The following is a 14,770-nucleotide window of genomic DNA, read 5'->3' as shown; positions in this document are numbered from 1 at the left end:
GAGATTCTGTGAAGGACCCTAAAGCAAGTGAATTTGTCCTAACCAAAGAAAGTAGATCTATCGATTACGTTCATCTCATAAAGATGTTACTTTTCACTCCTAAATTCAAGCACAAAACTAAACGACAATAACATCACTCCTAGCGCAAAAGAGTAGCCGCTGGCCTATGCTGCTATTTTCTTTCCTATAGAGCTTGGACCCACGCACAAACTCCTATCGAAAAGCTAGTAAGTAGCCTTTTTCTTTCTATAGCTTCAAAGCCAAAGAAAAGAGGAAGTTTCTTCTGATTGGAAGGTTTCCGTTGTAGCAGTAAAGAAGAAGAAGGAAATTTCTGCTGCTAAAGAGTTGTTTCAATACCAAAGGAGTGAACTATCAAGGTTATAGAAAGAAGTGCATCACAAGTTTCTAGAAAATGAAAGAAATGCTAAAGGGTTTGAATTGTATATGGAACGCCTGCTTACTCCCATCTCCTCTTATGTCCAAGAAAATAATGATCTCATCTCGAGAAATTTCGCATTGATCAGGGCTGAGAATCTCCACTTTCTTCAACCGCCCCTGTTCCACTAGTAGAGATAATCAAAGTTCAGGTTCTTCCTCTTCCCCTCAGCCAATTCCCGACCGCTTTCCCACCTTAATATCAAGGAAGCCCAACCCAGTATCATGAACGCAGAGCGCCGACTGTAACAACCGTGATGCTGTCGCGGAACAGAAAGACAGAAAGAAATGAAGTTCAATATCTTTTTCTCAACGGTGAGGTTTGGAACCCAGTCACTTTACACCTAATGGGAGTCATTGAATAGCATAGCTCTGATCCATTGAAGAAAAAAGAAATGAATCGAATAGGAACTCTCATTGACCTACTTAACTCAGTGGTTAGAGTCTGATATACGACATCGGTTCACGATCCAATAGATAGTAGGGAGAGGTTCTTGCTACAAGACCAAGACTTGGAAGAACAGGCAGGCATTTCCATCCATTTCTATAGAGCAAAGGAAAGGGGAAGCTCGCGGAGCTTTCTCGACGTTTTAGAAGGGAGACGGGGCTGCTATCCCAAACCCGTACTGCACACACAAACAAAAAACAGAAAGCACTACCACCCTATTAGGTTGATAGGGAAAACTAAGGCCTTACCTTTACAAAGGGCGCTCCAGGGCTTGACTAAGAGTTGAGAAAGGAGAGGGGAGAAGCTGTGAGACAGAGTTTACTGTGATAGAATAACGAACTCGAATTAAGGAGAAAGATCAGAGACCATAAAGAAAGGGGAGAAGCTGCGAGACTGTAAAGGAGAGAAAAATAGCTTTGAATTTGAAGAACCTGTAAATAAAGGAGAGGGGAGAGTGAGACCGATAGGTTCAGGAGTAGGAGACACACCGTATGAGTTTTTGTAGGAGCAAACAGACCTACAGAAAGAAAAGAAGGGAATGAGGTCAGATCAGCCGAGTGAAAGAATCAGAATACAGTTTACAGAGTTCAAGAATAAAGAGGAGAAAGAACAGAAAAGAGACCGAAGGAGAGAAGCAGAGGTGACGGTTTGAGGTTGAATCTTGAGTTGAGGATTGACTGACAGTGAACGATCATTGATTCTTCTTTCGTCTTTACTTCCAGTTCACTCTCATGTTGAGTTTCGTTTCGTCTTTCCTTAATAGTGAATTACCTTTACTAGATTTGATACCCTAAAATACGGGATAGATAGAATTTCTTAGCTTTCCTATGCTGCTATTAAGGGAAAAGGGTCTTACGAACTTTGACAGTTATATTGGATAGAATTTCTTAGCTTTTTGCTGCAGCTATTAGTGAAAAACCTCTTACGAACTTTGACAGTTATATGGGGATAGAATTTGAGAATTATTGGTCCGTCAGAGTGAAATCAGTAGGATCAGATCAAGAAGCCGAGGTTGTTCTGGTTGTTACGGCAGAGAAAGAATAGTTCGTTCAACCCAGAGTAAGTAAAGTAAGCAAACTCACTGACAGAAGCTTTCCCTAGTTCTTTATTAATAAATAAGGAGTTAAGGTAAGGAGAATGAATTAAGGAGTTAGTAAGTAGAATGAATCTATTTTTACGTTCAGGATCATTAATCTCTTTCTTGCTTTCTCTTCAGTTACTTAGAATAAGAAACTCAGGGTTTCGGTTCAGGTTTTCTCTTTCGTCTTTCCTTTCAACACTTGATTCATAAGGATCTTGATCAGTTCCTGAATAAATAGGGGAAGGAGCAAACTGATAGTTGTAGAGGTGACGGATTGAATGAATAAGAACCATGACACTCGAACGAAGAGGATTGAATTCATTGACTCGACAGCAGTTCCGGATTGAATGAATAAGGGAAATAGGTAAAGGAGCTGAGCGACCTTGTTTACTGTGTTTGAAAGGAGAAGATCAATCAGCCGGCCGAGGGGAAGAAGTAATAAATATAATAACATAGGCCAGCCAGGAGGTTACAGTGAAAGAAAGAAGAAGAAGAAGAAGAATCAGATTCGAGACCGTATAGGTGAAGGTTAAGGACAGAGGAGCGGATCATCCAGCCTATTTACTTACCTTGTCTTTGAATAAAGAGGAGCGCAGCAACAGTAAGCTTTACCGAGTTCAAGAGTGAAGAAGGAAGAAGACGACCTTGTTTACTCTTCGTGTTTGAATAGTGAAACCCGAGTTCAATGCCCTGAAAAATAGGGACAAGTGATTGAGTGAAGGAGAATGAATCTTGTTTGTTGAGTTGAGTCTTAGTTTGTTTACCGTGAAAGAATCCATAGGAAAAGGAGATCAGCCGCTCGACCTTACGGGAGAGGAGCGAAAGCGGTGAGCCCGAGGTTACGAGGCGAACGAGTGAAGCCGTGAGACCTTACGGGAGAGGAGTGAAGGATAATTCTTGTTGGTTGAGTCTTTCCTGACTGTGAAGGAGTAAGTCGACTGTCAAGCAGCTATTGATTCTTTCACTGGAAAGGTTCTGGTTCAGGTTTGTTTCAATGCGGCTAATTCATTTAGTCAAACACAGTAAAGGAGAATGCATAGAGAGTTTCGTCTTCAGTCTCATTGCTTTCGTCTTTCAAAGCAGCTAATTCAATTCATTCTATCTAGAACAGGATAGGTGAAGTAGTTCAATCAGGTTACGGTTCAGAAGGAATATCTGATTCTGCGTCTTACTCTTTCATTTGTTTCGTCTTGACTTGAGAATAAGGGAGAGGATAGAATTTCTTTTCTTGAAGCAGCTTTCCTTAGGGAAAAAGCTATTACAAGGTTTTACAGTCATATAGGATAGAATCAATTTCTTAATGATCTTTGCAGGTTCAGGTGAATGAAATGGAATTGTTCAACCGACAGGTGATTGAGCTCAGCCGGCCGGCCAGTTCCTTCCAACCCAGCCAGTTCCTTCCCTTCCCTCACCACCGGAGACTCTTGTCATGTTTTTTTGTACTAATATTCTGGATACTCGTATTGTTTGATCTTCTTGTAAACCTTCTGAATCTGGGGGGTGGAAACCAAAGAGAATGATGCCCTTCCCTTGGGTTACACCAAGTCTAAAGAAAACCGAGTGTATTTCCTTTTTGTCCCGGAATCCCCCATTCTTATACATGGCATAAGGCGGCATATCTGGGTACTTTTCTTTCGTTATCCATATATCAGGGGTTTGTTTCAGTCTAATATGTGTTGTATTGGTATCTTTTCAACTTGTCTGAAGAAAACTCAGACAGACAGAAGTGGGTCGTTACAATTTATGGGCTAACTGCGCCCTCGAGCTCGGGGGTTTCATTTTGTCACAGTAGTACTTTGGTTGACTTCCGCTTTCTTTACTGCTGCTGCCCCATAAACCCAATCAAAAATAGGATAACATGCTCGATAAGGCATGAGTTTAAGTATTACCAGTCTTTCCTAGTAGGAACGGCCACGAATCAGTTACTCTTCGCGCTTTGTGAGGGGACATACATATATGTTGACCTAAAGCCTATACTTCTGTGTAGATGGATGCTTTTTGATCTTCTTTATCATAGGGGTTACCTCTTAGTAATGAACGAGAGGTATCTATACTTTTGCATAATACTATTCATTATGCCCGACGAGATCCATTATCATTTTGCACATGCCCCCGGAAATGCCCAGTGGGTGCCAATTCTACCAATTTATGACCTACCAGGCGATCCGTTATATAAATAGGAAAATGGGCCCTTATGAATAGAAATAGTATGCCCCATGTGGGTATAATGGTAGATGCTCCGTCCGGACCAAGTTACTATTCTTTCTTTTTCGACCAATTGGGGCCCTCCCTTCACCACCGCCATGGGGTTCTCGTCTACAGGGTTCATAACTATTCCTCTTACTACAGGACGCTTACCTAGCCAACATTTAGATCAGGCTCTACCCAACCCACACTTTTCTGGGTTACCCCAGCATTCCCCACTTGTCCGACTATTGCTGAGCCAGCCATTTTCGGATATCAAACGTACCTCCCCAGAAGAGAAGGTGTAATTTGAATGTGGCCGATTTCCCCTCTTTTGCAATCTGTTTCGCTACAGCACCCGCTGCTCTATCTAGCTAATTGTCTAGCCCCCCTCTCTTTCCCAAGTGTGATTTCTATGTTATGTATGGCCGTGGCTAAGGGCATATCGGTTGAAGTAGATTCTTCTTTCAAACCACCCCTTCCCAAACTGTACAAGCTTCTTCCAAAGCATACGCCTTTCTGGATGTAGCTGATGATATCTATACATATGGATGGTTCTTATATATATCGGCCAGCCAATGAATGAAGTACCGCATGAGTTGATATATAGGAAGGAATCCAACCAACCAAATCCGCTCCGCCGAATCACTGATCTTATGATCTTCTACAGCCTAGGTCTTCCCGTTCCTTCATCTGGCTTATCTTCTTCATCTAGCATGAAGCCGGAAGGACTCCATGAAATTACGTCGATACTGCCACATAGGGTAAGGGGACATCTCTATTTTGACTCTCGGGAATCCTCCTTCTTAGAATTACCACTGCTTAGCTTTCAACTCTGACCAGCAAATGAAAGAAATGTTAGTTAATAACCCGGCCTCCTCTCTTTGAAACAAGGGACCCTTCTGGTTCTGTCGGTGCTTGAAACAATTTAGTCTGATCCATATTACTATATCTGACGAGTAGTCATTTGATATGAGGAACTACTGAACTCAATCACTTGCTCCCGTTACTCTTACCTTTTCTGTTGAGGTATATCCTGTGGAGGTACTCAAATTGGATCAGTGCTCGTTTCGTCCTAAACCTAATGGGTTACTTACAATTATGGAAATCAATAGTTCAAACCGCACTCAAAGGTAGGCCATTTCCCATTTTGATAGGAACTTCTGGACCAGAAACAATGGTATCTCCAATTAGAGCCCAGACAGCCAGCCCCTCTGGTAAAATAGATCTTTTCTCACCCCATAGTCTATGAGACAAATGTAGGCATTTCGATTAGGGTCCTATTCTATGGTTACGATTCGAGCATAGATCTTTCATTCCCTCGAAAATAGATTTGACGGTATAGACGCTTATGACCTCCCTCCCCCTATATGTCTTGCGGTAATTACTGGCATTATGACCTTTACCACAACGATGCTGTACAGAGATCCCATTCTTTGGTGGATTGTATTTTACTTGACTGGCGAGTGTCAATTCATTAGCTGGCTGCTGAGTAAAGAAAAGATAAGAGAATTGAAAGACTAAAGATTAATCAGAGTGAAGACGAAACGAATCAGGATCCTTTACTGTTCAAGAATCTATTCATATTCAATCCCGAACCTTTACTCCTGCACCGATATGACTTAATAACCTTATTTATTGAGGTGTAAAGCCGCTTCGCTCCTTCGCCCTCTTGGTCTCACAATTCCATTCCCTTCGCCGGACCCTTCTTGAACTGACTTTCTCCCTTTTACTCGGGTGGAACTATTAGAGAAGGAGGTAAAGCATATTCTTCTTTCTTTCTCCTTATGAATGAGACTGATTGAACGAGGTAAAGAAGTCGCTAATGAATGGACTCTCCCTTATCAAAGACTGAACGAACGAAAGATGAATGAGAGAGAACAGAACTATTACTTCTTTCTCCTATTCATTCCTATTTCTTCTGTAACTGTAAACAAAGATAAATACCCCTTCCCTTATGAATGAGAGAGAACAGGACTATTACTTCTGACCCTGATTTCGCCTACTATTTCTTCTTGTTGAACTGTAAACAAGGTGATTGTGTGTCTTCGTCTGAGCTCCTTCAACAAAAGCTGGTTGGTTACCTCCTCTCTGTCTTAGCCTGTCAAACACTAATCACCTCTCCCTTCACTGTCAAATCAGACTCAACCAAAAAGAGCTACTTCCTGACCCTATCGGTCTCACAACTCCATTTCCTTTTCCCGGAAGGTTTCGTAGCTGAGCTTATTCGCCTCTACACCTCGGGCTCACAATTCCATTGCCTTCAAAAGCGGGTTGGTTACCGTTACTTCCTCTCTGTCTTAGCCTTTCAAACACTGACTCTCCCTCCTGTAAGAAAGATGAATGATCATGAACCTCTCCAACTATCAGTCTGCTTCTCTCCTACACCTGAACAGATATTACCTTCCCTGATTTCACGAGGTAAATAGGTTCAGTAGCTAATTCATTTACTCGACTGTAAACAAGGGTTGAACTACAAATCTTTCTCTTTGCTTTCTGCTTTCAAGACTCAACCGAAAACCTTTTCCTGAACCTGAACCGTCCCTATGTTTTTAGGCCATTGAACTAGGGTAGGGAAAGCCGCTTCTCTCCTTCTCTCCTTCTTGAACTGTAAAGAAGTGACCTCACTCCTCTCCCTATCGGTCGAGCTGTTTCACTCCTCTCGCTATGGTTCTCATGGCTTCGCTCCTCTCCTTTCCAGTCTTCGCAGCTTCGCTCGTTCGCCTCGTAAACTCGGTCTCACAGCTTCGCTCCTCTCCCTCTCGGTCTTTGCAGCTTCGCTCATTCGACCTCTTGGTCTCACAGCTTCGCTCCTTTTCTTTTCCGATATTCCCTGAGCTACTGGAACCTTCTTTCACTCTTCTCCCTCTTGGTCTCACAATTCCTGAGCCTTCGCCAGACTCAACGAAAGATTCTCTCCTCTCTCCTTTACTGTGTTTGAATAAATAGGAAAAGGAGCTGCATAAGAGGAACCTATAGTGTTGAAAGATTGAACCTCAAACCGGAACCTCTTTAGATAGAGAAAGAAAGATCAGCTCAATCACCTTGACAGTTGAGTCAATTCCGATTCAATCCAGAACCAGAACCGAGAGCTACTTCACCGTCACCTCTCCCTGAAGTAAGAAAGTCAATCCGAAAGCAAGACAAGAAAGAGGCATGATCCTGAAGTAAGGAAGTCAAGACGAAGACAAGATGAATTAGCAGACAGTCGAGTAAAGAAAAGAGAATTGAAAGACTCAAGCAAAAACCTTTGACTTCCCTATCTATTTTTGAGGTCATTGAACTCTGTAACATAGGCTGGATGAGAAGAACCTTCCCCTTCACCTCTCCAACTCGGTTTCACAATTTCATTGCCTGAACCTATTGAGAATGAAAGAAGAAATGACTTAGCTTTAGCTTAGCTGCTTTACAGTCGAGTAAATGAATGAAATCCTTCTTTCACTCCGTAACCTATCCCTTCTTATCCTATACTGGCTGAATAGTAAATCAAAGAAGAAGAAACCGACAAAGAGCTACTCAACACCGATATGACCTTTTTTACAGTCTTTGAAAGAAGGGAGACTCAACATTAATGAATGAGACAGAACCTCTATTGCCTGGGCTACTTCACCGGCGGAACCTCTCTTCCCTTCGCCCCTGAACAGTCAGGAAAGACTGAAGCAAGACAATTAGACTGATCCTACTTCTTTCACTCTGGAACTCGGGTTGAACTATCTCTTTTATTGAACTTGGTAATAAAGAGAAAGACGAAAGATGAATGAGCGTGAACGAACTCTTTCCCTTGCCCCTGAACCGGGTACGGTTTCATGTCTTCGCCCCTGAACCAGATTTCATTTCTATTCTTTAACTGTAAAAGGGTTCCTCAAATAAAAAGCAGCTATTTTCCTCAGTCTTCTTTCTTCTCGGTCTGGCCGTGCCTTAGCTTTGGTTTTGTCTCCTTTTCCTATCCTTCTTCTTCCCTTATTTCAGGAGGTCAAGCTGCTAATGAATTTACTGTCCTCCCTGATTTCATTCAAGGGAAACACTATTCTTTCACTAACTGTAAGAAAAATCCTCCTTATTCATTCTCGTTCACTCCGTAACCTATTGTTTCATTCGACTTAACTAACTACTCTATCTAGACTTAAGTACTCTCTGACGACTTCACTACTCACTCTCCTTATGGGTCTCTTTTCTCTTTTCAATCACTCAGCGGTAAAAGACAAAGAAAGGATGGAAGAGAATGCGGGGCTTCTTTCTTCTGCTTTCAAGACTGAAGAGTTTATTTACTTACGAACTGAACGAACCTTCCTTCACTCAACTCACTGTAAAGACTGAACTAAAGATTCGTCAGCCTCAACAACTCCTTCCCCTGTCCCTGATTTCCCTCTTTCTTGAACAAGTCAATCCTTAACAGGAAGTCAATCCTCAACTAAAGATGAATTAGACTGTGAACCTATCAGCTTATCTCCTGAACCTATTCCTTCTTGAACCTATTCTATTGGTAAAGCAGCTAATGAATTTGCTCTCCTGTAAAGACGAAACGAAAGAGGATATTAGGATTTAAGGAAGGAAAGACGAAACCCCTATTCCCTGACCCTATCTTTTACAGTTCAATCCGTAACTTGAAGTCAAGAGAAGCGACTGAACCTTGTTTACAGTTCGTCAAGGGAGAGACTTAAAGCTGAATGAGACTGATGGAACTCATTCACCTCTCCAACAAGGGTTTAACTATTCGAGAACGAGGGAAAGCGTCAAGAAGGTCTCAAACCAACCCCTTATTTCAGTTCCTATTCAATTCTGAACCTCTACAACAAGGTCTCATTGGTTCTTGAGACTTACCAGGAAGTAAAGGTAAGCTCATGATCCTATCTATCCTTGAACAAGTAAAGCCGAAACGAAAGACGAAAGCAAGATTACGGAATTATCCTGAACTACTGAACCTGACCTGGAACCACTATCAGTGTGTGTCTTCGCTCCGATTCATTCATTCTTCTTAGCTACTGAACTCCGTAACCTATCCTTTCTTCTTCTTATTCCTTTACTTACAGGAAAGACTAAAAGGTAAGTAAAGACAGACTTGACAGGAGAGTTACTCCCGAACCTGATTGAACAAGGTAAGTAAAGACTACTTATTCTTTCTCTGCTCCTGCCCGCCCCTCCAAGGGTTTCACTCCCTCACCTCTATGCTCTGAGCTACTTCATTCAATCCTCAAGCTCCTACTTCTTTCCCGGAACCTTATACCCGGCGGACTCTATATTATTACTATTACCTGATTGAACAAAGAAAGATGAATGAGTCGAGTTTACAGTCTTTGAATAAAAGGAAAGAAAGAAAGGAGACTCCTTATGAATTATCCTGATTGAACTCAGTCTACTTAACCCGGCTTACTCTACGACCTTCCCTGATTGAACAAGGAAAGAGGAAAGCAAGACAAGATTCAATCACCTGTCCGTCCTTTACTGTGTTAGAATAATATAGGGAGAGGAAAGACGAAACTACTTATGCATTCAATCCTCTAAAGCAAGACAAGTAACCGAAGAGAAAGCAAGACAACAAGATGAATTAATTACAGGAAAGAAGGTCAAGCTCAAGCTGCTCATTAACCTCTAGCAAGACAACAACATTTACATTCATTACATACAGGAAGGCCCAGCTAACCCAACGTGACGAGAAAGCAAGACAAACAACAACATTAGTTTAATTACAGGAAAGCAAAGGTAAGCGGAAAGCAAAGGTAAGCTCATGAACCTGACGAGCAAGCAACCAAGACAAGAACAACAACATGAATTACGGGAAAGAAAGGTAAACAAACTCATGAACCTAGAAAGCAAGACAAACAACAACATATGAATTACAGGCAGGCAGCGGTGGGTAGGTAAAGCCCAATGCCTAGTCATGAGCAAGACAAACAACAACATTTACATTAAAGGCAGGCAGCGGTAAAGCTACTCCACTCCCCTGACGAAGACAACAACAACAAGATATTCATTATAGGCAGGAAGGGGTGGGTAAAGCCCAACGTGACGAGAAAGACAAACAACAACATTTACATTAAAGGAAGGTAAAGCAAGCGACTCCCATCTCATGACGTCTAACAGTCTAACAACAAATAGAAATACAATAAAACACTATTTCTTTATATTCCCGGACCTTATACTCTATTTCTTGATTGAAAAAAGACTAAATATTGATTCATTCAAGTTCACTGTCAGACTCAACCTCAAGCTCCTACTGAACTCATTAGACTGATCCTACTTCTTGAACTCTTTTACGACGAGGTAACATAGAATAGAAAGATTAATGATCGTGAAGACGAAAGAAGAAGAAATGAAGACGCTGCTTTGAAAGACTAAACTCCTTTCCCTTAGCTACTTCCTTCACCTATCCAACTCGTTCGTCTTCTTCCTTCCCCTCTGCCTTCGTTCACTCATTCCCCTACACCTTCAAACACTCCGGAACCTATCTATCCTTCCCTTATTTATTGAGGTAAACTCGGTAAAGCTATTCCATTGCCTTCCCTGAACCTATAGATTCTTGATCCGGAACCTATTCCGTAAACTCAATCACTACTGAACCTATTGATTTCTTTCTTCTTTCTCCTTAACTCCTTCTTCTTTTCCGAGATTCCCTTTCCTTATTTCCGGAGAGTAGACTGAAATCCTCCCTTTTCGAGTCGAGCTGCTTCATAGTGTTTACTTAAGTGCTGCGGAACTTTTTCTTCTTCTTCTTCTTCCTTCCCTGCTCAATCACCTATTTATTCTCGAACTGTAAACTCTTGATCTGATCTTTCTGCTTATTCTCGAACTGTAAACTCTTGATCTGATCTTTCTGCTTATTCGAGTGAGTCAGGAAAGCCGAAACCTTAAACCTTTGACTATCCCTTATAGGAAATGAAAGGAAAGAGAAGCGAATGAACGAACTGAACTCCGGCCGTAACCTCTTTCTCTTCTTTCTCCGGAACAGGAAGGAAAGACAGAGAAGCGAATGAACAATTCCCTGAGCTACTTCTGGCCCCGATATTCCCTATTGGCCATTTCAATCGGTAAAGCAATTCCATTGCCGGAGCTACTGAATGAAACCCTGACCAGAAGTTATTGCATTAAGGAAGTCAAGAAAGAGAAGCGACTTCCCCTGCACCGATATTCCCTGAACCTAGCTCCTTCCCCTGAACCCGGATTTCCCTCCTCTCCCTGATTGAACAAGGCCAAGCTCATTCGCTCCTTCACACCTGTCTGTCGGTAAAGCAAGACAAGATGAGAGTGAAAACGAAAGAATTCCCTTCCCTGAGCTTCTTCACCTTTATTTATAGAATGAAAGAAGAAATGAATTAGCAGCTTTACAGGAGAGTCAATTCATGACGGAAGAAAGGAACCTGACCCGGAACAAAGAAGGGGGAGTCAATTCAATAGCTTAACTCCGTCACTCAATCACCTATTTATTCTTGAACCGTACTACAAGTGTCTTCACTTCGCTCCTTAGCTGCTTTGAAAGCCGAAACATTAGCAGCTTTCCAGTCGAGGAACAGGAACAGTAAACACCGAACTCTTTATTCATAAGAGTTTACAGTCTTTGAATCAATAGGAATAGGAAAAGGAGCAGCATGAGATGAGAAGAACCTATACAGGAGAGGAAATAAATGAAAGCGAAAACAATTCCATTGCCGGACCCCGCCCCTCTCCTTTCCAGTCGAGCTGCTTCTTCGCCGCTCTCCTTTCTTTCTTTCTTCTTTGAAGCTGAATCAGATTATCTGCTATGCTATATTAAGCTGAATTGTTTAAGATTCCGGATTTGGAACTACAGCCTTAGCCCGGGAGAGGAGACTGAAGACTTTGGATTTGAACAAGAAACTACGTCCCCGCTTTAGGAAGGGCCTTACTTAGCCTTAGCTTCAAGATCTCAGTTTGACCAGGATTTCAGTTCTCACCAGGAGCCGATTGCTCTATTGCTCTTAAGGAGAAAGCGATGGAACAAGATAGTCGTTTATTTATTTTGTTTTCTCTCCGGATCAGGTTTCGGTTAAGTAATCTGTCTATCCATCTGGTTAGGTTTCGACCAAAGTATGGTTGGGTTTCTGCAGTTGAGGATGAGTATTTTGGGGAATAAAGATTAACAGAATTCGGGCAAAACTCTAACAGGATAGGGAGGAGGAGTATACCATTGAGGATTAGAGGGGTTATTTACATCCGAAAGGTGAAATTGCTGTAAATACTGGTTGTTAACTACATGATCGACTATCTTTCCCGTAAACTATTATGAGTTCGAGCTTGAGGACAAAGGTATAGGATGAAGATTTGCTTTTTTCTATCACCTTCGGTGCCTCTCTACTCTAACAACTATTCATCTGCTAAGATCTCGCCCAAATAGAGAAGTGCATCTAAAGGCCAAAGAGTGATCTTTGAACGCTACTACCTTAAAAAGAGTCTCGTGTAAGGTAGGTTTGGGTATAGCAGGACTTGAACCTGCGACCATTAGGTTAAAAGCCCAATGCTCTACCAACTGAGCTATACACCCCAAAAAAGAAAAATAGGTGGGAGGATTGATGCAGAAAAGAAAAGAGGGCGGCCCCTCTTCTTCTCATCATATTCAAGGGGCGCGGCTCTGTATGAGGCTCGTACTGCGGAGCAAGCGAAGAAAACGTAAGGGTGCGCCTTAGCACTCCTGTAAGAAAACAGCCTCGCTAACCCCTTATTTATTTCAAACTCAAGGAAAGCCAGAAAGATGCGCTCAAGCACCCAACCTATACAAGGGGCTTGGGCTCGAAAGCCGGCCTTACTCAACAAGCACCTTTATTAGTCAGGTTGCTTCTTTCTACTCATTGAAGATTCTATCCACAAAAGAAGGTCAACGGGGGGCTCTCACTGACACCATCTACGATAAGGTGAGATCGATCTCGTCTTTCTTTCCATTCCAGCCGGCCGCCATACGGTTCTTAAAGCCTTAAATCAGGGAAGGGGAGGAGCTATATGTAATTAGGGTCTTTGTTGGCCGTTGTTCCGGTCGAGCACTCTCTTTTCTTTGTCAAATTCCGTCTTACCAAAGAAGACTTCTGACCAACCCGCGAAGGCTTGTGAAGTTGTACCAGGTACGAAGAATGAATCTATCTCTGTGTACGGAAGTTGCTGGCCGCTCAACTATTCGAGCCTTTTCCTTTCTCCTATTATTAGAGTGGGGTGGTTGGTTCCGATTCGCCAAGGGTAGAATACCTGGTCGAAGGTCCAGTACAGTAGGTAGCCGGCGTTTTCGTTTTGGCTCCAGAGCGAGAACGAGAAATAGGCGATGCACCATCCTTGCTGCTACGTACGTTGACCTTGACTTGACAGATTCATCCAATGAAACCCACACTAAAAAAAAAGGAGGACCACAAGCTCGGGGCTCGACGAAAGGGAAAGTATCAGCATGTTGAAACTGATTGGGGTTAGCAGTGAAAGAAAGAGCCCGGCATTCATTTCTTCATTCATATGAATAGCTTAGTCTACTAAAATCAAAGGGGGACCAGCCTCATCGTGGTAATTCAGTAATTAGAGGACATCTTTGATCGTTCACCTCTACTCTAATGTGACACGTTCCCTACCAGTTATATGATCAACGGGATCAGTCGTCCAGCGCTTTCGTTTTCTTTCGGGGAGGCAAAGTAGTCCCCTCTACTGATCGAACCCCCTTTCTCTAATAGGAGGTCTTCGTAAACATGTTAAAGGGCTCCTGTCTTCGGCGGGTCACCTTTCCAAGACTGAGAAGAACATCTGGGCAAGGGAAAGCGCAGTGCGCCTGGTGCAAATGGCTTGATTTTTTCATGATATACCAATCAGACAGAATGGAGGGCCCCCGTACATGATTGATATAATCACTACGTAGTGGTGGGGTTGATGCGAGAGAGGCATGAGTGCAGTTCGATCTTGTGGTGTATTCGTTTGCAGTGAGTAGGGCTTCTCGTTGATTAGTTCGTCTCCGCTCGAGGGAAAGGTCTCCATTCCTACGGCGGGTTTGTCAACGAACGCGTCTCGGGCCGGGAACTTGATCCCCCAAAAAGGAAGGGGTCTCTTTCCTCCCCCGATGATAGAGGGCCAATTCTCGTTGCACAAGACGGTGCCGTCTCACTTCGAGTGCCTTCCTTCGTAGTCAAATCAGATAATACGCTTTCTTTGGCGATGTTACCTACCAAATCAAGGGCCTGCTAGGTGATCGAAATCGCTCAGGGCAGTGAGGACTAACTCACCTACTCCACTCCAACTCTCTCGTTTTTATCTCGATAAGACTGATATTTCATTCAAAAGGCGACCCGCCGGGCTATAAGATGAGATACTGCTGTTGTACTACTTGTTGACTGGTAATAAAAAGCTTACGTAAAAAGGGGAAGACTCTTGTATCTACAGTAACCCTATCCTACGCTACTGGTGGACTCTTGCACAGAAAGGCCGATGGAAGCAACCAACCTTTCCTTTCTTAGCGCGCTTTTCAAGTGCTTAGCTTCTGCTAGCGGCGCAAGGCCATAAAGTCAGTTCAGTTGGAAGCCTAAGCCAAGAAGGTACGAACGAAGTGACGGGCCCTTTTAGAGTTTGAGAGATAGATAGGGTAGGGGGGCGGCTTGATTGTGATAGTCATTTCGAACATCTCTCCCCTTCTTTTCTCTTAGCGTGCACAG

General features: G+C 42.8%; 1 non-coding gene and 1 pseudogene across 1 annotated transcript; both read right to left on the bottom strand.

Annotated features, from left to right (window-relative positions):
* Window positions 1-4,322: 4,322 nt before the first annotated feature.
* Window positions 4,323-13,416, bottom strand: LOC147792313 (uncharacterized; annotated as a pseudogene).
* Window positions 12,570-12,642, bottom strand: TRNAK-UUU (transfer RNA lysine (anticodon UUU)). The gene has a single exon. It is a non-coding gene; the product is annotated as a tRNA-Lys (tRNA).
* Window positions 13,417-14,770: the final 1,354 nt, after the last annotated feature.

Source organism: Cucurbita pepo, chromosome 6 (genome assembly GCF_057944985.1).
Source record: "Cucurbita pepo subsp. pepo isolate OVF chromosome 6, ASM5794498v1, whole genome shotgun sequence".
In the NCBI taxonomy this organism is placed as follows: domain Eukaryota; kingdom Viridiplantae; phylum Streptophyta; class Magnoliopsida; order Cucurbitales; family Cucurbitaceae; genus Cucurbita; species Cucurbita pepo.
The sequence above is the reverse complement of the archived record's forward strand: the minus strand, read 5'-3'. Positions and strand labels throughout refer to the sequence as shown.